The sequence below is a fragment of the Carassius gibelio genome, chromosome B22 (assembly GCF_023724105.1).
Source record: "Carassius gibelio isolate Cgi1373 ecotype wild population from Czech Republic chromosome B22, carGib1.2-hapl.c, whole genome shotgun sequence".
Classification (NCBI taxonomy): domain Eukaryota; kingdom Metazoa; phylum Chordata; class Actinopteri; order Cypriniformes; family Cyprinidae; genus Carassius; species Carassius gibelio.
This window is the reverse complement of record NC_068417.1, coordinates 3,334,105-3,361,122: the sequence shown is the minus strand read 5'-3', so window position 1 is coordinate 3,361,122 and position 27,018 is coordinate 3,334,105. Positions and strand designations below refer to the sequence as shown.

Here is a 27,018-nt window from a genome sequence, read left to right as displayed (position 1 = left end):
TCACTCAATGCAGGCAGCATCTGAAGAGTGTTTTAATTCAATTCAATTCAATTCAAGTTTATTTGTATAGCGCTTTTTACAAAATAAATCGTTACAAAGCAACTTTACAGAAAATTATGTTTCTACAATATTTAGTAGTAGCTAGTAGTTTGTGCACATTTGACAGGATTTTAGAAAAAATAATAATAATAATACAAGACGTAGTCAGCTAGACGATGAACTATCAATATTATTAAGTTATTATATGATTCAGTCACACATTTAGCAATAATTGTTAGTTCTGTTTGTTGATTCAAGGTTAGCATCATCTGGGGTCCTCTGAGGGTCAGCATCATCTCTTCTCAGGTGTTCTGGATCCAGACTGGAGCTTGTTTAAATCCTAGTTACCACGGGATGTAAATCCCGTGGCGAAACATAGAAACAAAATACAGACATCATTAGCATAGCTGCTGATCCAACAAAGTAAAATTAGTTTAACCCAAGCTAATGAATAAAAATGCAACTTTGAACAGATGCAACTACACTCACAATTAAAAAGAAACATTATTCGAATGCTTGGCGAAAGAGATGTGTTTTTAATCTAGATTTAAACAGAGAGAGTGTGTCTGAACCCCGAACATTATCAGGAAGGCTATTCCAGAGTTTGGGAGCCAAATGTGAGAAAGCTCTACCTCCTTTAGTGGACTTTGCTATCCTAGGAACGACCAAAAGTCCAGCGTTTTGTGACCTTAGGGTGCGTGATGGGTTGTAGCGTGGTAGAAGGCTAGTTAGGTACGCTGGAGCTAAACCATTTAGGGCCTTATAGGTAAGTAATGATAATTTGTAACTGATACGGAACTTAATAGGTAGCCAGTGCAGAGACTGTAAAATTGGGGTAATATGATCATATTTTCTTGACCTCATAAGGACTCTAGCTGCTGCATTTTGGACGACCTGTAGCTTGTTTATTGAAGAAGCAGGACAACCACCTAGAAGTGCATTACAATAGTTCAGTCTAGAGGTCATGAATGCATGAACTAGCTTTTCTGCATCAGAAACAGATAACATGTTTCGTAGCTTGGCAATGTTTCTAAGATGGAAGAATGCAGTTTTTGTAACATTGGAAATATGATTTTCAAAAGACAAATTGCTGTCTAATATAACACCCAGATTTCTGACTGTAGAGGAAGTAACAGTGCATCCGTCTAGTTGCAGATTGTAATCTACAAGATTCTGTGTAGTGTTTTTTGGTCCAATAATTAATATCTCTGTCTTATCCGAATTTAATTGGAGAAAATTGTGTGTCATCCAATCTTTTACATTTTTAACACACTCTGTTAGCTTAGATAATTGGGAAGTTTCATCTGGTCTCGTTGAGATATATAGCTGAGTATCATCAGCATAACAGTGGAAGCTAATTCCGTATTTTCTAATAATATTACCAAGGGGCAACATATATATTGAAAATAGAAGGGGACCTAGGACGGATCCTTGTGGCACTCCATATTTTACTGATGATAAATGAGATGACTCCCCATTTAAGTAAACAAAATGGTAGCGATCGGACAGGTAGGATCTAAACCATCTTAGAGCCTGCCCTTGAATACCTGTATAGTTTTGTAATCGATCTATGAGTATGTCATGATCTATGGTGTCGAACGCAGCACTAAGATCAAGTAAGACTAGAAATGAGATGCAGCCTTGGTCTGACGCAAGGAGCAGGTCATTTGTAATTTTAACAAGTGCAGTTTCTGTGCTATGGTGGGGCCTAAAACCTGACTGAAATTCTTCATACATATCATTTTTATGCAGGAAGGTGCTCAATTGAGCAGACACAACTTTCTCTAAAATTTTAGACATAAATGGAAGATTTGAAATAGGCCTATAATTTGCCAGTACACTAGGATCTAGTTTTGGTTTCTTAATAAGAGGCTTGATAACCGCCAGCTTGAATGGTTTTGGGACGTGTCCTAAAGTTAACGACGAGTTTATGATATTGAGAAGCGTTTCTTCTGCTACAGGTAACAGCTCTTTCAGTAATTTAGTGGGTACAGGATCTAATAAACATGTTGTTGGTTTAGATACAGTGATAAGTTTATTTAGCTCTTCCTGTCCTATGGTTGTAAAGCGCTGCAGTTTATCTTTGGGTGCGATGGATGAAACTGAAGTGTTAGACGCTGTATAATCTACATTCGCTATTGTATTTCTAATGTTATCTATTTTATCAGTGAAGAAATTCATAAAGTCATTACTATTTAACGTTGGTGGAATATTTGAATCAGGTGGCATCTGGTAATTTGTTAACTTAGCCACTGTGCTAAATAAAAACCTTGGATTGTTTTGGTTATTTTCAATGAGTTTGTGTATATGGTCTGCCCTAGCAGTTTTTAGAGCCTGTCTATAGCTGGACATACTGTTTTTCCATGCAATTCTAAAAACTTCTAAGTTAGTTTTTCTCCATTTGCGTTCAAGACTACGAGTTAATTTCTTGAGAGAGTGAGTATTACTGTTATACCATGGTACAGTACGTTTTTCTCTAACTTTTTTCAATTTGATTGGGGCAACAGCTTCTAATGTATTAGAGAAAATAGTGCCCATGTTGTCAGTAATTTCGTCTAATTCGTGTGTATTTTTGGGTACAATTAGCAGTTGAGATAGATCAGGCAGGTTATTTGCGAATCTTTCTTTGGTGGCTGGAACAATAGTTCTGCCCAGACGGTAACGCTGCGACATATAGTTAATATCAGTTATACGCAGCATGCACGATACAAGGAAATGGTCTGTAATATCATCACTTTGAGGTACAATATCTATAGCAGTAAGATCGATTCCATACGATATAATTAAATCTAGTGTATGATTAAAACGATGAGTGGGCCCGGTGACATTTTGCTTGACTCCAAAGGAGTTTATTAGGTCAGTAAACGCAAGTCCTAATGTATCATTTGCATTATCAACGTGAATATTAAAATCTCCCATGATTAGCGCCTTATCAACTGTAACTAGAAGGTCTGAGAGGAAATCTGCAAATTCTTTCAGGAATTCTGTATACGGCCCTGGTGGTCTATACACAGTAGCCAGAGCAAGAGATACATTAGATTTCTTTTGCATGTCTGACAGAGTAACATTTAGCAGAAGTATTTCAAAAGAGTTAAACCTGTATCCTGTTTTCTGGGTAACATTGAGAATATCACTATATATTGTTGCAACACCAACAGTTTTACTCCTCAGACCTTTTTTACTTTATTTTGGGGTAACTCCAGTTCCACATCAATGTCTGTGACTCATAACGGATGTCCTTCCCGTCTCTTACAGTATGTTCTGTCTGTGTCTAGTAGTCTTCCTCTTCCACTTCATCTTCATCTGGTTCACCTGAAATTCATGTTTCAACATGTTCTCTTCATCGTCAAAATCAGATTTATAACATTATTAATTTATAACACATCTGTGCTGTTAAAATCCTAAAGGAATGACCTTCTTAAATGCTCTGATCTTTAATGGGAAGTGTTGCTCAACTCGTCTCTACAGAATGCTCCACAGCTGCTCAAGAGCGTTAAGTCTGAGTGAAATACATGTCCAATGAAAGACTTACATGTCAGAAGAAGGCATATCATCATTATCATGTTGAAGAACTGGCTAACAACTCAGGGAATGAGGAGAGCGTAGCATCTTCTGCTTCAAGTTTGTGTATTACATCACAGAGTAGTGTGTGAATTCATGCCAGCACTGATAAAGCACAGCTTCAGCACTCATTCATCCCAATAGAAGAGCTTTACCACTGAACAACACTGTGGGAACCAGGCACTTTCAGTACTCCTCCTCTAGCAACACCAGAACATTTTGGATCGGAAATGATTGTCTTGGCCTCTTGAGAAATATGAATTCCCAGAAGTCTCTATTTTGTAGATACATGCCTTGGAAGAAGTTAAATTAGTTTATTGTGCTTAGGTAGTTCCAGTGGTGACAACAAGCATGAGTGTCACTTCAGCAGACAGCATCTTACTCTGTGAGATAAAGCATCACCCTTGACATAGCTTTTACTGGCTCTGAGCAAAAAATCACTCACCACTCAATGAAACTTAAAGTGAAGGCCTGGTTATTTCAGGAGCCTTGTCACAAGTCCATTGTTTTTGAATGCTGGTGCTACTTCTGTTATATTTTCACACTTAAAACAATATTTTGGTTTCCTCTTGTACCATTTTCCTCTTTTACACTAAGAAATAAATCTCCTGGCAGTTCTCTCCCAAGTGCTTCAACTGCTGCCAGTATTTATACTGACTATGATTCAGTGGGCTATATAACACTTTTAATTGTCAGGAAAATTACTTTTTTTTCTTTTTTTTAGTTGCTTTCAGGAGGGTGTTCTCATTTTTGCAAAACAACATTTTATCACTTTGATAAGAAAATCATATTTTCCTGAATAATTCTGACATTCTTCTTTGGTAATTGATCAAGCAGACTTGTTGGAACATTATATCTCCAACAAACCCTAACATGGCTTCTAAGTAGAGATTAATTTCTGAATTTCTAATGTTCTTTGGTCTTTCTCTCTTTTGGTTTTCCTCTGATGTGCAGAAGAAATTGAGTTCTGGTTAAAGTTGTCTTGTTCTCTTGGATGATGTGCCCAGTCCATCCATCAGCTTCTGTGATGATGCTCGCCATACTTTCTTAATTGCGCCGCATGAGTAGTTGTTTGTCAGAGATGTTTTGGACCTCCACATATTGTTCAGTGTTATAAAGCTGTTTCTGCTCTTGCTAATGCGTCTCTTGATGTCATTGTCTGTCCTCCATCATGTCTAATGATGAAGCCCAGGTCTACAAACTCCTCATTTCTACAGAGGTCTGCTCCTGTACTTTAATTGCTGAGGGGTTTGAGGTGTTCAGTGTTATCATCTCTGTTTTCTGCTTGTTGATCTTGGAGTCTAGTTGCCTGAGTCCAGATGTTTTCTCTGGTGAGGGTGTAAGAACAACAGCTAATCATCAGTGAAGTCAAGATCTTCTCTGGATAATGCTCGACTTAAACAGACAAACACTTCATGAGTCAACTGTCAGCTTTCCTTACAACGGAGAGCTCAGACTCAGATGTTAATCAAATAATCTTATAATATTCATACACCAGACAGTTGAGTATCTAGAGTACAGTATGCAGAGTGTGTAGTGTGTCATTCAGGATTTCATTTGGATATAAATTAAATCCAAGCAATGGCCATTTAGTTTTATTAATGAATCTAAATGGTCAGCAAATGAACTTAATGAACTTTGATGCTTGAGCAGCAAATCAGCATATTAGTATGATTTTTTTTTTCAGATAGCGAGCAGGACAAACAAATATGACTGGGACTGTCATACACACACTTTAAAAACATCGAAATGTTTAAGTCAAAGTAACTTAATATTTTTTAGTTCAATAAAATATATATTTTTAAGTGTCTGTTACCATACACTGTAAACCCTATTATAATAAAACGCTGTGAATGTTTAGAGTTTAGTTGTCATGTTTCTGCTTGTTGTTGTGTGGAGAACGCTTCCACAAAAGGAGTTTTCCCCACCAGGTCCTTGGTGGGGGCTTGTAGTCCGTAATGGTCTGTATCCCCTGCCACAAGTTCCTATTGTCTCTGCTGTCACTGAATTGATGGGCTATCCTCCTGGAGTGCTATCTCTTAGCCTCTCTGATGCCACGGGACAGGTTGGCCCTGGCTGTTCTCAGGCCCACCTCATCTCCAGCTCTGAAGGCAGTGTTCTGTGTCTTCAGGAGTCTGTAGACCTCCCCTGTCATCCACAGCTTCTGGTTGGCCCGGACAGTGATGGTTTTTGTGACCATTACATCATCAATACACTTATTGATGTAGGCAGTGACAGTCTCTGAGTACTCCTGGAGGTCAGTGGTGTTATTGCATGTGGCAGCCTCCTTAAACATGTCCCAGTCAGTTGTGTTGAAGCAGTCCTGAAGAACCTCTGATGATCCTTCTGGCCACACTTTAATCTGTTTGTGAACTGGTTTGGCGACTTTAATGAGTGGTCTGTATGCAGGCATTAGCATAACAGTGATGTGGTCTGAGGCTCCGAGATGGGGGAGGGGGAGGGCTTTGTAAGCTCCTCTCTGTGTGGTGTAAACAAAGTCCAAAATGTTATTACCTCGTGATGGAAAGTTAATGTGTTGTTTTATTTTTGGAAACACACTCTCTAGGTCAGCATGGTTGAAATCCCCAGCTATGATGAGAAAAGCATCGGGGTGTGCTGTCTGCTGCTCACTGATGTACTGGTATAGTTCATTTAGTGCGTCGTTCCTGTTGCTGATGATATTGAACGGGGGAATGTACACCGAAATGAGCAGTATAGCAGTATATTCCCTCGGCAGATAGAACGGCCGGCACTTAACAATCATAAAATCCACCAGGGGTGAGCAGTGTTTGCAGATCACAAGAGTATCGCGGCACCACACGTCATTGATGTAAACACAAAGGCCGCCGCCGCGACGAGAGCTCTGTCCGCTCGATAGCACGTCAGCTGGTCGAGCTGAATAGCGCCGTCTGGAATGCTGTTGCTGAGCCATGTTTCCGTCAACACAAAAACACAACAGTCTCTTACAGTCCTCGGAGTTGAGCGTAGTAATCGAATGTAATCCAGTTTATTGTCCAACGAGCGTACGTTTGCCAGTACGATGGTGGGGATAGATGGCTTGTGTGGGTTAGCCGTTAGCCTAGCCCGGATACCTCTGCGCTTCCCCCTCTTCTGCTTCCTCTCACACCGCTTGTGGCGCCTCCGCTGTGGGCGAGATGCAGTAGCGAGGGTCGGTGATGGTGAAGGCCCCCGTAGCAGACCTAGATCCCGTAGCCGTTCCGCGTGCTCAGAGTTTAACTAAAAAAATTAAGTTCTGCCGACATCGAGCAGAAACTCGCGACTGTATAGGTACAGACAGGTAGACGCGATGACGACGTACAAAAACTCTGTGACTCACAAGACATAAAACACGAAAACACCGTTCTGTCGGGACAGAGAGAAGCCGCTGCGTGTGGACGCGCCGCCATCTTGTTTAGAATGTGTGTGTGTGTGTGTGAAACTGATACTGATAATAAAACTACTACTTTTTTCAACTGTTATATTTATCTAGCAGTAATGATACATAATCACCTGATAAATGGCTGTTTACAGTCCTGCAATACTAACATTTTAATTTTTCAGTTTGTTTGTGCACCCACAAAAGTGTTTTTTAGCACCAGCCGTCACTGATTCACACGTTATAGAAACGAAAATGATGGTGTATAAAATGTATTTTTATAATCATTTATAATATTCAGGAGAAAGTTTGTGAAATGAGGTTTTGTTCTGTCTTAGAATAGGACACGCTGGACTGAATCAGACACTGTTCAAAACAGACAAACATCAACAGATTTGTGTGAAAACTGAGGAGTCAGTGTTACGTGTGTTATTGGAGTGGAGGAAATATGAGGAGGAAAGAAGGGAAATGATTCATGATAAAGACAGACATTGTAAACATTAATGATCAGAAGCTTTAAGAAGGAAGTACTTGTGTTCAAACATCTCATGATTTACCTAAAAAATACAGGATTGATGGAAAGAATATGATTAATTTCTAAATGTCCACGTTTATCATACACTGCTCCACAGTCTAGTCTCGTAAGTGTTATTAATGCACCTTTAACATTAGTTGTCAGCCACCAATCAAATAAATGTAGCACCCTCTTCCCTCTCAGTAATGATGTACTTGAGCTCTTAAGGCGGGTACTCGGGTTCAATCTTTGCAGTCTCTCGACTTATTATAAGGGAACTCTCTTAACACCCTTCAGCACAAACACTATTCCCTATGTGTAGCTATAACCCTGACTTTTTATGTGAATATAAATTAACACAATACAAAATATTCAGATTAACCTTCAACTCAACCACTCGATGAAATCACTTCAAGTAAAACGATTACAATGTTTATTAAAACCAATATGAATTTAAATGAAAAATAGAAAATATGAAACAAAAAGGCAGAATAAATAAAAAGTAAACTACAATTAACTGCCTCTTTTAAAATGAGCACAATTGGGCAGTTAGAATATTAAATGATACACAATCTCAGATAAATGTACTTTCACAATTGTATGTCAATCTACAGAGGAATATTAAAGTTAGCTGTTGAGTATGACTCTTTTTACCAAATAATAAATCAAATGTCTCTCAATATGGTTCTTAACAACACAGTTTTAAATGCCCATCTATTTACATGTAAAATATAAGAAACTTCCCTTTAACAGAAAAGGAATATTAATAAATCAAACCCCTTGTTGCAAATAAAGCAGCAGTTATAATTTGACAGATAAACACATTAACTCACGTGGGCCCACACACACACACATACACACCCAATCACGCTCACCCCTCGTTGCAGGCCTGTAACCGTTGCTCGCGTGCGTTGTGGCCACAAAACAAAAAAGATAATTGGCCGCTTCACTCCGAAGAGCCAAATAAATATTAAACTGAAATACCTTAACCGTAGTGAAGAGTCCTCCCTTGTTAGGAAACTTTAATCCCTCGGTTCTCACTGATATGCACGTCCTGACGAACCTCGCGATCCCTCGTTGCCAGGGGAACCCTGAATCTCTCGGTAATTCAGGGCGCTACCTGGATGTCCAGTCGCTAAACTTCTCCTTATCACCGTTATTCACGTTGATATTAAAAGTTCACTTTAGTAGTCACTATTTCGTTTGTAGTAAGCACTAACTCGTCTGGAACTCACACAAGTGTACTGACAAACAGAAAGTTAACTCAGCATTCAGCTTACAGCCAGCGAACTTTGTGAAAACAAAACAAATACTGCTAAATAAACTATTTCAATACTTTTCGTTGCTCAAAAATAAATGAAATCAATCAATCCTATCCGGATTAATCGCGATTCTCTCACACATACAACGGTGCGCTTTGACACACACCTGTTCTGTTCGCTTTCTATCTTCTTCTCTCCTTTTCCCCTCCACTCTCAAGAACCAATCAAACTTCACATTACGTAGATATCAGGCGGGCTTAAACAATTATTCACCAATGAATAACGGCCAAACTAACTTGTTAGTAAAACCCACGTTTTGCACATGTACATTACAACCAAACTATAACACAAACGATGCTCTTAAAGGGGTAGATGCCCATATACACATTTTAAAAGAACTATGAATTCAGTACCCACTAAACGTTATTATTAAGAGTCCTAAATACTTTTTATTTAACTTTGAGGGGAATATACCTGGGTTACACTCTCCCCCCTCTTAAAATTCTCATGTCCCCCTGAGATTACAGGGAAAGTCAAACTTAACTCTGTATTGTGGCTATTAAAGCTGAATTAGAGTTTACTTTGTTACACTTAGCACACTGGGCCAGTGGATGACACCAGAAGGTACCACAAACGTTTTTCTTCTCCCCAGAGTTCCCAAGATGTATGACCATACCCTTGTATACAATAGCTAAAGGTCTGTCTGAAGGCTTGCCGAGATTATCATAGCTTAGCTTAATGACCGGTTTTACAGTTCTCCTTGAACGTCTATCTATAGATGCTATCTCCACTGTTGGAAGGTTGCTGACTTGAACTTTCTCTTTTGGTAACTCCTCCACTTCCATTTCAGGGTTTGAATAGGAATTCTTTCTCATATTCTCTTCCAGACTTTCCTCAGACACATTGTCTTTTAAAGTTCTACTTCCATCAGCACTGTGCACAACCTTCTCACCAACAAGTTCAGGTAATAATGTGTGCAGTGTCTTGGTCTGCAGTCCACTTCGGTCTGGTACATGGTAGCAAATATCATCCTCACTCTCAGAAGACGTTTCTACTCTGTTAGGTTCATTCATAGTAGCTACTTTTTCTCTTAATTGTTTTTTCTTCACACTTTGAGCCCTAGTTACTGGAGGTCTTATTTCCTCTCCACCACTCAGTGCAGGAATTCTGACACTGTCTCCAATTGGCAACAGATGATCTCTGTGGAGAGTCCTCAATCGTCCAGTTCCTGTCTCAGGTCTTAGCTTATATACAGGTAAGTGTCTTAACCTCTCCACTACTATGTAAGGCACAGAATTCCACCTGGCCTCCAATTTTTGCTTTCCTGTTTGAGCCAGGTTTCGAATGAAAACACGATCTCCTTTTTCCAACATTTGAGGTTTCACTCTCTTGTCATAATGTTGTTTATTCCGTTGATGATTTTTCAAAGAAGCCTCCTCTGCTAATTGGTAAGCTTCTTGAAGTTCATGTCTCATTCTTTCCACATACTGCTGATATGTTACTTCATTATCTCCATTAGGTGAAGTTGCAAAACAAAGATCCACAGGTAGCCGAGCCTCCCGCCCAAACAATAGATAGTACGGCGAGTAACCAGTCGCTTCGTTCTTGGTACAATTATAAGCATGTACCAGCTGGCTAATATGTTGGCTCCATTTTGCTTTCTTTGCAGGATCAAGGGTACCCAACATTGAAAGAAGGGTGCGATTGAATCGCTCAGGTTGAGGGTCACCCTGCGGATGGTACGGTGAGGTACGAGATTTTCGGATCCCCAACATTCCCAGAAGCTCTTTAATGAGACGGCTCTCAAAGTCTCTGCCTTGATCAGAATGTATTCTTGCGGGCAATCCATAGTGGACAAAAAATTTCTCACACAGATCCTTGGCCACGGTCACAGCTCTTTGATCCTTTGTAGGGAAGGCTTGAGCATATCGTGTAAAATGATCTGTTATGACCAGTACATTTGCAATCCCTTTTGAATCAGGTTCTATAGAGAGGAAATCCATACATACAAGATCTAAAGGCCCACTGCTAGTGATGCGATTCAGTGGCGATGACCTCTGTGGCAAAGTTTTCCTGACCACACACTTTCCACAAGTCTTCACATACCGATCAATGTCCTGGTGCATTTTAGGCCAGTAGAACCTATCTCTTAGCAGTTCAAAAGTCCGCTCAACCCCCAAGTGACCTGCATCATCATGCAAGGATTTCATTACCTGAAGATGGAACTTCTCAGGTAAAACCATTTGCCATCTTTCTTTTCCATCTTGATCAGTAATTACTCTATATAGAAGATTGTCTCTGATGGTTAATTTTTGGCTTTGTCGTTGTAATAGTGCCACAGCTGGATTTGAGCTTTTGGGCATGGTAAGCACCTTGTTTGAAACCACTTCATTTTTTACTGGAGCAATGATGGAGTCTTGGTCCTGAGCTGACCTTAGATCTTCGTGTGTCCACAACTCCATTTGACCAATTTCAAGCTCGGTAGGACAAGCATACATTGATGGAATACTTTGTGGAGAGACACAGAGTTGGTCTATCAACCTTGAAGGAGACTCACCACCTAAAGACGAGCTGGTTAGTTGACATACAGCTTTTACTGCTGTTTGTGGTATTTCTGCCCACTCTTTAGACTCCATGCTGAAAGGATATCGAGACAATACGTCCGCATCCACATTTTGCTTTCCTGGCTTGTACTGTAAGCTAAAATCATAAGTGGCTAATGCGGCAAGCCATCGATGTCCCGTGGCATTCAACTTGGCACTGGTCAAGATGTAAGTTAGTGGATTATTATCAGTTCTCACGACAAACTTGACGCCATACAAGTAGTCATGGAACTTATCAACTACTGCCCACTTAAGAGCCAGGAACTCAAGTTGGTGTGTGGGATAACGCTGCTCAGTAGAACTTAACTTTCGGCTTGCATAAGCCACTGGACGCAACCCCTCTGGGTATTCTTGATTCAGGACTGCACCTAAACCATTCGAACTGGCGTCAACATGAAGCACATATGGCTTAGTGGAATCCGCAAAAGCCAAGACTGGGGCATTAGTAAGGCAGTGAACAATCTTCCTGAAGGCCTCTGTACATGCTTGATTCCAGCGATCACCAAAGGGTTCCATTTCCTTGAAATATTTCCCTGTTGAAGCATTGTCTCTTTTCCCTTTCACTGGTGGATAAACTTTGGTAAGGTCTGTCAGTGGTCTTACAATTGCGGAATAATCCTTAATAAAGCGCCGGTAAAACCCACAGAATCCTAGGAATGACCGCAAGGACTTGAGATCAGTAGGCATTTTCCAGCGAGTGACTGCTTCCACCTTCTCTGGGTCTGGGGCAATTCCAGAAGCAGAAACAATATGTCCAACATACTTGACTTTCTCTTGGCAGAATTGGCATTTATCAATGGACACTTTTAGCCCAAACTCCTCAAGACGGTCAAGCACTTTGAAGAGTCTCTCTTCATGTTCTTCCAGAGTACGACCAAACACAATCAAATCATCCAGATAGACAATAACTTGCAGTAAATGCATGTCTCCTACTACCTTTTCCATAAGCCGCTGGAACGTAGCAGGAGCTCCAGTAACTCCCTGTGGCATGCGCTCAAACTGATAAAATCCCAATGGGCATATGAATGCAGTTCTTTCCTTGCTCTCCTCTGCCATCTCGACCTGATAGTAACCACTTCGCAAGTCTAATACTGTAAACCATCTGCTACCAGACAAGCAATCCAACACATCATCTATTCTCGGGGTTGTGTACTGGTCAGGAATAGTTCGACGGTTGAGTGTGCGATAGTCAATACACATCCTCACACTTCCATTTTTCTTTCTAGCAATCACAATGGGTGATGCATAAGGACTTCGTGACTCTTTTATTATGCCCGATGCAAGTAGGTCTTTTATGTGACGGCGCACATCATCAATGTCGGCAGGAGTTATACGACGGGATCTCTCTCTGAATGGTCTAGGGTCATTTAATTGAATGTGATGTTTAACACCTTTTGCCAATCCAACATCCCACTCCTCAAGGGAGAACACATTGATCCTTCCAGACAGCTTTTCCCGTAACCTTTTTTCCCATTCAACAGGAATGACAGACGTGCCAAAATTAAACAAACCTGGGTCGATCTTCTTTGATTTGCTTCTCTCTCTGCAAGTCTCTGTGACCGTATCAGTTGGAAACATGTGAGCAAGAACAGTGCCAGGAGGCACAGTAACCTCTTTAGATGTTTCGTTATGCACAGGCAGCTGAAAGGAGTCCCTGTTAATAGCTGAGAAAGGCAGCACCACGGGGGGAATGAATAGTCCTGCAGGTAATTGATCATCGGCAGTGGCTTCAACTACAAAAATGTCCTTCTTCAATGGTTTTTCATACTCCATCGTACAGTCTGCATATACCTCACCTCTCGGAGGAACAACAAGAGAGCCGGGCCCCACCCATTTGACCTTCGCTTCTGGCTCTTCGGTTAAGCAAAAGTCAGGGTAGTTGGACTGGATTCGTAGTGCATGCAACACATTAGGAGTATTAGTGTCTCCACTCAATGCCGCTAGTCTTCCAAAAAAACTGGAATTCGTCCCAATTATCACAGGGACTTGCTGAAAACCTTGGGGCTCAGGACAAACCAATGCTAGAATGGAGATTGGTTCTTCCACTCCAGTAAAAGGAACAGGAAATGAGACATCAATCACTATGTACCCCTTGTACGGATAGCTTGAGGAGCTCAATCCCCAAATTGAAAGTCCATGAAGAGGCTGTAAAGGCACCTCAGATAGGTATTTGGAATACCAGGAGTCAAAAACAATTGTTACCTGAGACCCACTGTCTAGCAGCGCTTTGCACGGATGTCCATTTATCTTCACTGGAACAGTGGATGAAGGACCCACCAGCCCTTTTGGAAGGCAGTTTGCTTCTGAGATATCAACCTGACTTCTTGCAGAATAGCAATCACGATTACCAGCCTTAGAACTGTCTCCTGAGGCATCATTCCTTCCACTCTTCGCCTTTCTTAGCGAACGGACCAGTTTCTGAATAACCAATGAAAGATTCTCAGGAGCTTTACATTTTGTGGCAATGTGCCCATCTTCCCCACACCGGTAACAGAAAAAATCCTCTCTATCAGTGGAAGATCTAGTCCTTGACTGAGCAGAAACAGGTTTTGATTGCTGTTGCTGAGCATGGGTTACTGGCAAACCATAGCCTACCTCCATTATTCCTAACTTCTGCTGCAGCTGTTGTATTTGTTGTTTCAGTGCTTCGACTTCATCTGGTGGTGTCTCTACACTTTCCTTAGTGGGCTTAGATTTTGACTCCAGCATCCTGTGAGCATTTGACATTTTTGGAGATTCATCACTTAATCGGGTTTTCAAGGCCTGGATCTCTGCTCTTAACTCACTTACAACTGCAAAGCTGAGTTTTTGTTCCTGACTCTGTACTGTCTTTACAGTAGTTCTGATTTTCTGTCTGGCTGCTTCACTCTCTTCTGCTTCTCGGATCTCATTTAACAGAGCTAAGAAGGTAGGTGGTTGCATTTTTCTCTCTCGCAGCCTTAACTGTAGAAGCATCAGATCTGACTCTACTGCTCCTCTAATCAATTGCTCTACTCTCACTCTATCTACCATCTGTGGGGACAGTCCACCTCTTTGTACCACTTTAGTTAATGATTTCTCTACTCTGCGGAGGAAATCAGACATAGCTTCACCACGACACTGGCGGAGAAGACGGAAAGCAAAATACAAATCTTCGCCTGATTCAGAGGTTCCGAAAGTACTTTCTAAAGCTTCTAGATATTGTAGAGCATCAGCATCAGGACTAGAAAATCTCACGGCTTTGACAATATCAAGAGCAGGCCCCTTTAAGCTCTCCACAATTCTTCTTCTTTTCTCTTTCTCAGAGCACTCACACTCTGTGATCATCATGCGAGCTTGGTCCATCCAGTTCTCCATATTTTCTTCTCCTGTCGGTGTTGGAACAGAACCAGAAAATGTGCGTAACCGTCTATATGCACTACTGTCAGTGGTTTGTCTGCCCGTTTTATCCAACAGATCACCCACAGCCCTGATGATTGACTCAGGAGAACCAGCACTGTGACTGAAAGGAGAAACTAAGGATTGCAAATCCTGCATAGACTTCCCTTCTTTAGCGAGAAACATTGTCAGCTTTTCAGTAAACTTTGCAGGAGAGGGATCACACTCCTGAACTATCACCACCCTCCAGGGATCTTCCCCCTCATCAGGCAGCAATACTGGTGGAGCAGTCAATGGGTTCACAGCTTCCCTACACTCACATAATACTTTTAAAGTATTAGAGCTAACACCTGTTTTGGTAGCTCTTACACGTACCCTTCCCCAAGCTTTCACAGTCTGAGCTACATCCTCAATATAGGCCACATCAGCTTCAGCAGAAACCCCTACCAGCAACATGGCATGCGTTTCATCCACCACAGCCTCTTTGCACCATGAAATAAGTTCTGCTCGGAGCTCCGGGTTTCCACTCGAATCCATCACTGCATGCAAGATTAGAACAGAACTAAATTAAGGGTGTTTATGGTTTAACTATTAACTAGGGTGTTAGAAAAAAAAGAAAGAAAATCCCCGTACTGGCCACCACTTTATGTAGCACCCTCTTCCCTCTCAGTAATGATGTACTTGAGCTCTTAAGGCGGGTACTCGGGTTCAATCTTTGCAGTCTCTCGACTTATTATAAGGGAACTCTCTTAACACCCTTCAGCACAAACACTATTCCCTATGTGTAGCTATAACCCTGACTTTTTATGTGAATATAAATTAACACAATACAAAATATTCAGATTAACCTTCAACTCAACCACTCGATGAAATCACTTCAAGTAAAACGATTACAATGTTTATTAAAACCAATATGAATTTAAATGAAAAATAGAAAATATGAAACAAAAAGGCAGAATAAATAAAAAGTAAACTACAATTAACTGCCTCTTTTAAAATGAGCACAATTGGGCAGTTAGAATATTAAATGATACACAATCTCAGATAAATGTACTTTCACAATTGTATGTCAATCTACAGAGGAATATTAAAGTTAGCTGTTGAGTATGACTCTTTTTACCAAATAATAAATCAAATGTCTCTCAATATGGTTCTTAACAACACAGTTTTAAATGCCCATCTATTTACATGTAAAATATAAGAAACTTCCCTTTAACAGAAAAGGAATATTAATAAATCAAACCCCTTGTTGCAAATAAAGCAGCAGTTATAATTTGACAGATAAACACATTAACTCACGTGGGCCCACACACACACACATACACACCCAATCACGCTCACCCCTCGTTGCAGGCCTGTAACCGTTGCTCGCGTGCGTTGTGGCCACAAAACAAAAAAGATAATTGGCCGCTTCACTCCGAAGAGCCAAATAAATATTAAACTGAAATACCTTAACCGTAGTGAAGAGTCCTCCCTTGTTAGGAAACTTTAATCCCTCGGTTCTCACTGATATGCACGTCCTGACGAACCTCGCGATCCCTCGTTGCCAGGGGAACCCTGAATCTCTCGGTAATTCAGGGCGCTACCTGGATGTCCAGTCGCTAAACTTCTCCTTATCACCGTTATTCACGTTGATATTAAAAGTTCACTTTAGTAGTCACTATTTCGTTTGTAGTAAGCACTAACTCGTCTGGAACTCACACAAGTGTACTGACAAACAGAAAGTTAACTCAGCATTCAGCTTACAGCCAGCGAACTTTGTGAAAACAAAACAAATACTGCTAAATAAACTATTTCAATACTTTTCGTTGCTCAAAAATAAATGAAATCAATCAATCCTATCCGGATTAATCGCGATTCTCTCACACATACAACGGTGCGCTTTGACACACACCTGTTCTGTTCGCTTTCTATCTTCTTCTCTCCTTTTCCCCTCCACTCTCAAGAACCAATCAAACTTCACATTACGTAGATATCAGGCGGGCTTAAACAATTATTCACCAATGAATAACGGCCAAACTAACTTGTTAGTAAAACCCACGTTTTGCACATGTACATTACAACCAAACTATAACACAAACGATGCTCTTAAAGGGGTAGATGCCCATATACACATTTTAAAAGAACTATGAATTCAGTACCCACTAAACGTTATTATTAAGAGTCCTAAATACTTTTTATTTAACTTTGAGGGGAATATACCTGGGTTACATAAAAAAGAAGAAGCTTTTCTACAAGCAAATTCCTGACCCATACTTTATTCCAGTTGGTGGCGGTAATGCAACAGTTTGGCTGCAACCCGCAAATAAACACCGAAGAAGAAGAAGTAGAGCTGAGCCTATGACGTCAGCTGTTTTCTAAGGTGAGTAGTTCACTATTTACACGAAGTTGTAAAATCCTCTTTACACCTTTTGTTTTGAGCAAACTCTTTACATAGAAAACGGTAAGATGTGGGAATACTCTGATGTTATGAATGCGGTAAATAACATTAGAAATGTGTTCAGATTCATAAGGACAAATCACAGTGTTTGATAAAGAAGTGTTTCTATCAGCAAACAGTCAGAATAAAGTGAGCTGATCTGCTGCTGATCCTGAATGTCTTGTTAAATGAGTGTGTATAGTCTGAGACTCATCAATATTATCAGCTGATCAAAATCCTCTTTATTTCATGATAATAGATCCTGTTTTCACCTCATTCATTACACTGATGACTTCAGATCTGTTCATTGACACATTAAGAACATTTTATTGCTGTGAAGATCAGAAAACAACACGGTTATCAGTTATTGTGACATTACAAGATGAAACTATCACAACAGCATTTATTCATTAGTCTGTGATAAACCATGTTTCATATAAAACACAAAACTAAAACACATTCAGTTCAACTCAGTTCAGTGGTGGTTTATTTGTACCTTGCAAATTTGAAAAAATGATATTTCTAAGTGTGTTTATTCTTCCACTTTTTAAATTCTTATATTGCTTATATTTGGCATCTTTTATTTTTTTTTTCTTATATATTTGTGTGTCTGTATATTAATTAAAGAGAAGATTAATAATAATAAAAGAATATAAATATAATAAAAAAATACTTTTTTTATTAGCTTACAAGTACGAGCATCAAAGCATCATGAAGAAGATACATCTGCAGAGACAGAGTTTACTGAAGAACAGAGAGAACATGAGAGATCTAGAACCCTGCAGAACCATACACACTGAAGAACAAACCGGTTGTGTTTATTCTTCATCCTTCAGTGATGAGGCTCAAAAATGTTTGTGTGTGTATATGTGGATTTCATCAGTGGCGGGTCACATGTTCACTCCTACTATGATGTTTCTGATTTTATTACATTCAGTGTAAACAGTGATTTATAACGGATCAGTAACAACAAGATCACAGTTGAAGTTCACACAGTCTGTCTGAGAGAGAATCTCCTGGAGAAATCAAAACAAATGAACACAACTGCACACAGAAGAAACATAACCCATACAGCCCAGTTAAGCAACATGACACGACCAAATTAAACATTTTAAAGTGTTGAAATGAGTAGTTCATATACATGTTAGTTCAATATTTTATATATTGTCAAAGTTGACTGTTTTTGCTCCATTTGGTTAATGAAAACGCTTCCAAACGCTTCTCTGAGCAACACAAAGCAGTGTTTCGTTACTGAAGGATTCGTGTTTGTGAATTTTGAATCATTTGAGTCAATGATTCAGTTCTCCATTTATAAAGACATGCCCTGTGTCTCAATGTTCATACTATCATCCTAAATAGTGTGTGAGATTAGAAGAAGTGTATAGAAATATAATGTAGAACCAGTTAAATGTCCTTGTTAGTTTTTATCATATTTAGTCAACCTTATCCTGTTTAGTTTTAGTCGACTGAAAGTCTCAACATTTTAGTCTAGTTTTAGTCAATGAAAACTTGACATTTTAGCAGTAAGATTATTTTTAATTAACCACACAGCAGTATTAAGTTTGGCAGCCATTTTTTAATTCAGTCTTAGTTTTACTCAAATTTACATTTTAGTAATCATATTTAGTCAACCCTGTCCTGTTTTTGTTTAGTCAAGTTTAAGAAAACGAAATGTATGTGTCACAGGTCGGGGGGGCCGAGCCAGACTGCACCCACCCCTGAAACCCAGGATCACCTCGGGGAGCGGACCAGAAGAACCAGACGGACGAGAGTATAAAAAATGAACAAGGTTTTATTTGATTAAAAGCAATTTAAAAGTTCAGTGTTCCTTCCGTGTCTCCCGACCAGAACGGAGCCAGACCTCGGACGCCGGGAGGGCGTGGAGTCGTCGGCAGTTCGTGCCTGTACGGGGCCAGCAAGAGCCAGGGTAGTCTGTCACCCGTCCCGGAGTGAGGGGGGGGGGGTATCCGGGTAAGTAGAGCTCGTGGATGTTTCGGTCGAGACCGGGGAAAGGAATAATTCTCGTGTCCACCTCCTTCTACAGGGACATCACATGCAGCATTCGGCCCAGAGAATCCTGTGATCTGCACAGCGAGGTAAGTAATCAACAATAAGTATGTGTCCTTGAATAGGTAATGGGGCTTACGACTGGGGGATGCTTCGGTTGTGACCGGGAAAGGAATAATTCTTGTGTCCACCTCTTTTCATAGGGACATCACATGCGGCGTTCGGCCCAGAGGATCCTGCGATCTGCACAGCAGAGTAAGTAATCAACAGTAAGTATGTGTTCTTGCATAAGTAATGGGGCTTACGGCTGGGAGAGGCTTCGGTTGTGACCGGGAAAAGAATAATTCTTGTGTCCACCTCTTTTCATAGGGACATCACATGCGGCGTTCGGCCCAGAGGATCCTGCGATCTGCACAGCAGAGTAAGTAATCAACAGTAAGTATGTGTTCTTGCATAAGTAATGGGGCTTACGGCTGGGAGAGGCTTCGGTTGTGACCGGGAAAGGAATAATTCTTGTGTCCACCTCTTTTCATAGGGACATCACATGCGGCGTTCGGCCCAGAGGATCCTGCGATCTGCACAGCAGAGTAAGTAATCAACAGTAAGTATGTGTTCTTGCATAAGTAATGGGGCTTACGGCTGGGAGAGGCTTCGGTTGTGACCGGGAAAGGAATAATTCGTGTGTCCACCTCTTTCTACAGGGACATCACATGCAGCATTCGGCCCAGAGGATCCTGCGATCTGCACAGCAGAGTAGGTAGTCAACAGCAAGTATGCGTTCTTGAATAAGTAGTGGGGCTTACGGCTGGGAGATGCTTCGGTTGTGACCGGGAAAGGAATAATTCTTGTGTCCACCTCTTTTCATAGGGACATCACATGCGGCATTCGGCCCAGAGGATCCTGCGATCTGCACAGCAGAGTAAGTAATCAACAGCAAGTATGTGTTCTTGAATAAGTAGTGGGGCTTACGGCTGGGAGATGCTTCGGTTGTGACCGGGAAAGGAATAATTCTTGTGTCCACCTCTTTTCATAGGGACATCACATGTGGCGTTCGGCCCAGAGGATCCTGCGATCTACACAGCGGGGTAAGTAATCAACAGCATGTATGTGTTCTTGAATAAGCAATGGGGCTTACGGCTGGGAGATGCCTCAGTTGAGTGCCTGGGTGTGGATTACGGTGACGGTGGTGGGCTCTCGGGGTGGTGAGCGTCCGGCATTAACTCTATATATCATCCCCACACTCTGTAACTTCACTTCAAACGATTTATTGTGCAAACACACCACTTCAGACACGGCACACCCACTCTTAGTGCAAATAGAGCCAGCACTCACCCAACGATGACTCCGTCCACTTCACAACGTTATCACTCCCAGTCCAGATGTATACAATTGATCGAAATCCCAGATCAGGTCTCTTAACTTCCCTCCGATAGCGATGGCACGGTCTGGTCTTCACTTGCTTTCCAGAACTCACACTCTTTCTGTCCTGAATATCTCCACTCGATCGCGGATATATCTGTTGCACAGCCAGATAGCCGAAACCCCACAATAGTCCTCAAACACCTCCACACGCCAGCCCAAACGTCCCAGGAATTCACCTCTCCTAGGGGAACATATCCAAAGAGAAGAACCACACACGGGGGCAAGCCAACCAGGAAGAATAGCCGGGAGAACGAACGACCAAAAAAGAATCCACAACCCTGCTCATGGTCTCTGCACTTCTCTTTTTATGTGGTTACTCCGCCTCCATAATCCTCTCACAGATCGCCACACCAAACTCCCCACACCAGATGTCAATCTGTCATTAGCGTTGTTATTGCGACATCGGGCGCAACCCGGAAGTGGACCGGTGTTACCGCGACACCGTCCCGAGGGGAACACAAAATTCCGGTGGGACTTAGTTCCGCTTCCCTTTCGTCACCCCGTGACATACCCCCCTGCCAAACCGTTCTAGTCCCTAGAACGCCTTCCAGTCGCCCATTCTCCATAGCGTGCCGGGGGCCGACCTCGGCTCTCCCTCTGGGACCGTCGTGGTGGCGAGACAGGGTCGATGTCCGCAGGCATATCCATCGGGTCTCTGGGGGCCATTTCTGCGGGGACATTTCCCCGTTCTCCTGGGATCACGGCCCATCCTGCTATCCACGGGGCTACAGCTTCAGGCTCCTTTGGCGCTTCCTCTACGGGGCTGGGATAGTTCGGACAGGGGCGGATCATGTTCCGATGGACCACTCTAGCGGGCCCGGCTTTTCCTTCGGGCCGAATTGTATATACTGGCTGTCCAGGCCGCTGCTGGCCCTCGACCACGTATGGTGCATTCTCCCATCGGTCACTGAGCTTCCCCTTCCCTTGTCGCCGGTTGTCCCTTACCAGGACCCTTTCTCCTGGGAGAAGGGGGGCTTCCCGAGCCGTCCGGTCGTACAGCCTCTTGTTTTTCTTCCCAGCCGCTCGGATCCGTCCCGAGACTTGCTCGTATGCAAAATGGAGGCGTTGGTGGTGGCGCCTTACCCATTCAGTTACGTTCCCCTCCTCCTCGGTTGCTGCCGTCCCCAGCAATAAGTCGGTAGGCATCCGCACATGCCTGCCAAACATCAAATAAGTGGGGGCGTAGCCCGTGGTACTGTGCGTACTATTATTGTAGGCCTGAACCAGATTTGGTAGCGCACTCACCCAGTCGCTCTGATGTTCTTGGTCTAGCGTGCCGAGCAAGTTCAATAGGGTCTGATTGAACCGCTCGCATCCGCCATTTCCCTGGGGGTGGTAAGTAGTGGTATGGGTCTTGGTGCAGCCGTACACTTTACACAGCTCTCTGATTACCCGAGACTCGAAGTTTGGCCCTTGGTCCGAGTGTAGGAACTCGGGGCAACTGAACGGCTGGAAGACAGCTCTCCACAGAGCAGTGGCGGTGGTGTTCGCCGTCTGGTCCAAAGTAGGAATGGCCCAGGAGTACTTGGTGAACAAGTCGGTAATGACAAGGATGTTCTGATAGCGGTCTGCCGGCCGACCCAAAGTCAAGAAGTCCATTGCGACTATGTGGAGAGGAGCCTTTGCCTGGATGGGGACCATCGGTGCTCGTGCCTCCTTCCTGGCTTTGAACAAGATGCAACGAGGACAGGCCTGAACGAAGGTACGTACCATTGCTTCTAGGTTGGGCCAGTAGAAGTGTCGCCTCAAGAGAGAGACCGTTTTCTCGTGCCCTTGGTGGCCCAGCTGATCATGGTACGCTATCAAGAGTTCTTGTACCTGGCCTTCGGGGACAACGATCTGTCGGAGTTCCTCGTCCAGCCCCGGATCTCGGACAGACCTACAGAGTACTCCCTCCTTCACCTGTAGTCTGGCCCATTGTCCCAACAGCTTCCTTCCTGTTCCCCCTTGGGCCCGTTGTTCGGCCAACGTCGGTTTTCGGCCCCGTTCCAGCCACCGCATCAAGCCACTGATCTCCCTGTCGGCCTGCTGTCGCTCTTTCCAGCGGCAGGGGTCCCATCCCCAACTCACAGGCATCCCCTCATGTTGAGTCCCCGGCGCCTCCACAATGCCCACCATATACTCCTCTCCTTCGGGGTCTGGCGTGGGTTCCGGTGGGTCCCTCGGACCTTGAGCTTCCGGGAGTCGGGACAGGGCGTCAGCGTTGGTGTTCTCCCGTCCTGGCCGGTATCGGAGCTGGTAGTTGTAATTGGCCAACTGGGCCACCCAGCGCTGTTCCACTGCCCCCAACTTCGCCGTCTGTAGATGTACTAGGGGGTTGTTGTCAGTTACTACCGTCACCTGGGCACCCCACAAGTAATCTTTAAACTTTTCGCTGAGTGCCCATTTCAGCGCCAGCAGTTCCAACTTGAAGGAGCTGTAATTGGCGTCGTTCCTCTCTGCTGGATGAAGGCTCCGGCTTGCGTAGGCTACGACCCGCTCTACACCGTCCTGTTGCTGGGCCAACACGGCCCCCAAACCCAGGTTGCTAGCGTCCGTGTATAAGACAAAGGGCTTGGAGAAGTCAGCATACGCCAGAATCGGCGCCCGCAGCAACTCGTCTTTCAGTCGCCGGAACGCAGCCTCACACTCGGGGCTCCATAGGATAGCCGGCGATCCGCGACCTCGGGGGCGTCCTGTCCCAGCCAGCAACTGATTTAGGGGCTTTGCGATCTTGGAGAAGTCCTTGATAAAGCGGCGGTAGTACCCCACGAAGCCCAGGAATGACCGGACCTGCTTCACCGTCTGCGGGGCAGCCCACTCTCGCACCGCCGACACCTTCTCCGGGTCGACCGAGACTCCCGCCGCGCCCACACAGTGTCCCAAGAATTTGACCTCCCGCCGTAACAGATGGCATTTGTCCGGCTGGAGCTTCAGCCCATATTTCTCCATGGCCCCGAAGACCTGCTCAAGGTGTTGTAAGTGGGAGTCGAAATCTGGGGAATAGACAATCACATCGTCCAGGTATACCAAGGCGGACTCCATCAACTGACCTCCCAGGCACCGCTGCATCAGCCTCTGGAAGGTGGCAGGAGCGTTGCAGAGGCCGAAGGGCATCCGGTCCCACTCAAAGAGACCGAACGGGGTGGTAAAGGCGGTCTTCTCCCGGTCGGCCTCGGCCACTTGTACCTGCCAGTAGCCACTTGCCAAGTCCAGTGTGGAGTACCATGCCGAGCGTGTTAAGCCAGCCAGGGAGTCCTCGATCCGGGGTAGGGGGAACGCGTCCTTCCTAGTGACCAGGTTCAGCTTGCGGTAGTCAACGCAAAACCTCCATGCGCCAGTCTTCTTCTGTACCAACACGATGGGAGCTGCCCACGGGCTGCTGCTCTCTCTAACAACCCCTCGATTGAGCATACCTTGCAGCAGTGTGCGGACCTCCGTGTACAGGGTAGGTGGGACGGGTCGGTACCTTTCTCTACTGGGCTCTGCATCTCCGGTGGGGATCCGATGTTGCACGACGTTGGTGCAGCCGTAGTCCTCTTCGTGTGCCGAGAAGACATGTTGCCACTTGCTCAGCAGGTCTCGCAGCTTCCTGGCCTGTGTCGGTCCCAGCTCCTCCCCTTGCAGGGAACTTCCCTTCAAGTGGCCGGGAACCTCCTCCCCTAGACTCTGGGGCGACGAGCTCGCTTGGGTAAGGGCCACTTCCACCACCGCGGGGTGTACTTGGCGAAAGCTCACGTCCTGGTCCTCCCGCACCTGATGGGATTCTACCGGCGTTACCTTGACCAGCCGCTGATGTTTATGTAGGTGCACAACATGGGGCGTCCCTTTCCGAACTCTCACCGGGATCCGTCCTCTTCGTGCCACGGCCAAACTTCTGGCGACTTCTACCTGCTGGCCATCCCAGTGAGGCTCCACCAACACCCATTCCTCCACTCCCACGTCCCGCTGGAGGACTCGCACCCATACTAGGGCCTCGCTGTTCGCTGGCACGGACAGGGCATAACGGCACGCTACCCGACCTGTCCCTTCGCGGCCTTGCCGGGCCCGGGACATCTGGATCCGTCTGCAGTCAGCGGCGACACGTTCCCATTCCTGTTGCTCGGCCAGCGAGATCCCTCGAGCGGGCGTTGCCCGAAACAATTCTTCCCAACATGCAGATAATACATTCATACCTAGCAAGGCCCGGTGACTCCCCAGACAGTGGTCCTTTACGATGATCACTCCCTTCTGGGGCACGATCACTCCGTGGATCTCCAAGTCCGTCAGCCTGTAGCCAATGTAGGGGATGTCCAGACCATTTGCTCCTTTCAGGGAGAGCCAGGGAGCCTCCGTCCCATGCATCCTCTGATCTCCAAACAGCTCTTGCGACAGGCTCTCCGCGAATAGGGTCACCTGGGATCCGGTGTCGACGAGACAGGGCACCTTCACACCACACACCTGGACCTCCACCACTGGGCTATGCCCGACCAGCCTGTCCTTGGAGCCTGCTCCGATGGGTGGGTCATCTAAGGGGGTCCCGACCACACGACCCACTGTGGCCGGTCGACCTAAAAACCCCCCTCCGAACCTCTTCGGGGACCACACTGTCGGCTGTAATGGCCTGGTTGGCCACAGCGGTTGCAGATAGGTCGTCCTTGCTCGTCCCATTCAAACTGGGGCCGGTTGGGCCGGTTAGGTCGCCTCCCTGCGTCCCTGTTCCCGTCCGAGTACACCCGGTCCCGCGAGATGGGCCTCACCTCTGGCCTGGTAGCCCCAGAACGCAGCTCGTCCACGAGCGTCTTGGTTAGCTCCGCCATCTGCTCCCGGACATCCTTTAGGAGTTCGAGCTTCAGAGTCTGTTTCCACTCTGACATGTCGGGGACAGCCACTGCGGAGCTACTTACGGCCGCACACACAGGGGGTTCTTGCACCTCAACCTGATCGTTCTCCAATGCCACCGCTTCCTTCTTTAGGTCTTCGAAGGTGAGTTCCGGCTCCCTTCTGAATTGGACTCTAAGTCCCTGGCGTACTGGGCCTTCCCTTAGCCCCAGCAGGAATTGGTCCCTCAACAGAGTCTCACTATCTCCGAGACCATGGTCTGGGCGTCCCTGCAGCCTGGTAACTCGCTCCCGTAGTTGGAGGGCGAAAGCTCTGACGGATTGGCGGGGGCCCTGCTTGCTGCTGAAGAACTGGGCCCGGAGAACCGCAGTTGGAGTGGCGTCACCATACCTTTCCGTCAGGAATCTGAACACAGACTGGGCGGTGGTTCGGACAGCTTCGGGGGCGGCTTGGACTTCCCGCCGTGCTTCCCCATCAAGGGAGTTGAGGGCAAACTGTAACTGTTGGGTCGCACTCAGTCCCTGTAGCCCGGCCAGATATTCGATCTGGGCCCGCCATTCGGAGAGGCGCACCTCTGACTCATTTCCTCCATATTTCTGGACCCAGGGGTTTCCCATGAACACTGGCATGACTCGGGGTGGGGCCCCCAGTGCCTCGTCGTCGGCCATCTGAGATTCCCTGGTCGCTCAACCCGAGGTGAAATCCTGCCGACTACGCCAAATCTGTCACAGGTCGGGGGGGCCGAGCCAGACTGCACCCACCCCTGAAACCCAGGATCACCTCGGGGAGCGGACCAGAAGAACCAGACGGACGAGAGTATAAAAAATGAACAAGGTTTTATTTGATTAAAAGCAATTTAAAAGTTCAGTGTTCCTTCCGTGTCTCCCGACCAGAACGGAGCCAGACCTCGGACGCCGGGAGGGCGTGGAGTCGTCGGCAGTTCGTGCCTGTACGGGGCCAGCAAGAGCCAGGGTAGTCTGTCACCCGTCCCGGAGTGAGGGGGGGGGGGGGGTATCCGGGTAAGTAGAGCTCGTGGATTTTTCGGTCGAGACCGGGGAAAGGAATAATTCTCGTGTCCACCTCCTTCTACAGGGACATCACATGCAGCATTCGGCCCAGAGAATCCTGTGATCTGCACAGCGAGGTAAGTAATCAACAATAAGTATGTGTCCTTGAATAGGTAATGGGGCTTACGACTGGGGGATGCTTCGGTTGTGACCGGGAAAGGAATAATTCTTGTGTCCACCTCTTTTCATAGGGACATCACATGCGGCGTTCGGCCCAGAGGATCCTGCGATCTGCACAGCAGAGTAAGTAATCAACAGTAAGTATGTGTTCTTGCATAAGTAATGGGGCTTACGGCTGGGAGAGGCTTCGGTTGTGACCGGGAAAAGAATAATTCTTGTGTCCACCTCTTTTCATAGGGACATCACATGCGGCGTTCGGCCCAGAGGATCCTGCGATCTGCACAGCAGAGTAAGTAATCAACAGTAAGTATGTGTTCTTGCATAAGTAATGGGGCTTACGGCTGGGAGAGGCTTCGGTTGTGACCGGGAAAGGAATAATTCTTGTGTCCACCTCTTTTCATAGGGACATCACATGCGGCGTTCGGCCCAGAGGATCCTGCGATCTGCACAGCAGAGTAAGTAATCAACAGT

General features: G+C 44.9%; 1 protein-coding gene and 1 long non-coding RNA gene across 2 annotated transcripts in view; one reads left to right on the top strand and one right to left on the bottom strand.

Annotated features, from left to right (window-relative positions):
* The window catches only part of LOC127987559 (uncharacterized), a 1,718,354-nt gene that overhangs the window by 366,750 nt on the left and 1,324,586 nt on the right, over positions 1-27,018 (top strand). The gene's annotated exons all lie outside the window — the stretch shown is intronic.
* LOC127987622 (uncharacterized) lies at positions 19,554-26,967 on the bottom strand. The gene is made up of 3 exons (XR_008161270.1): positions 26,939-26,967; positions 19,994-20,159; positions 19,554-19,661 (listed from the first exon to the last, which is right to left on the bottom strand). It is a non-coding gene; the product is annotated as an uncharacterized LOC127987622 (long non-coding RNA).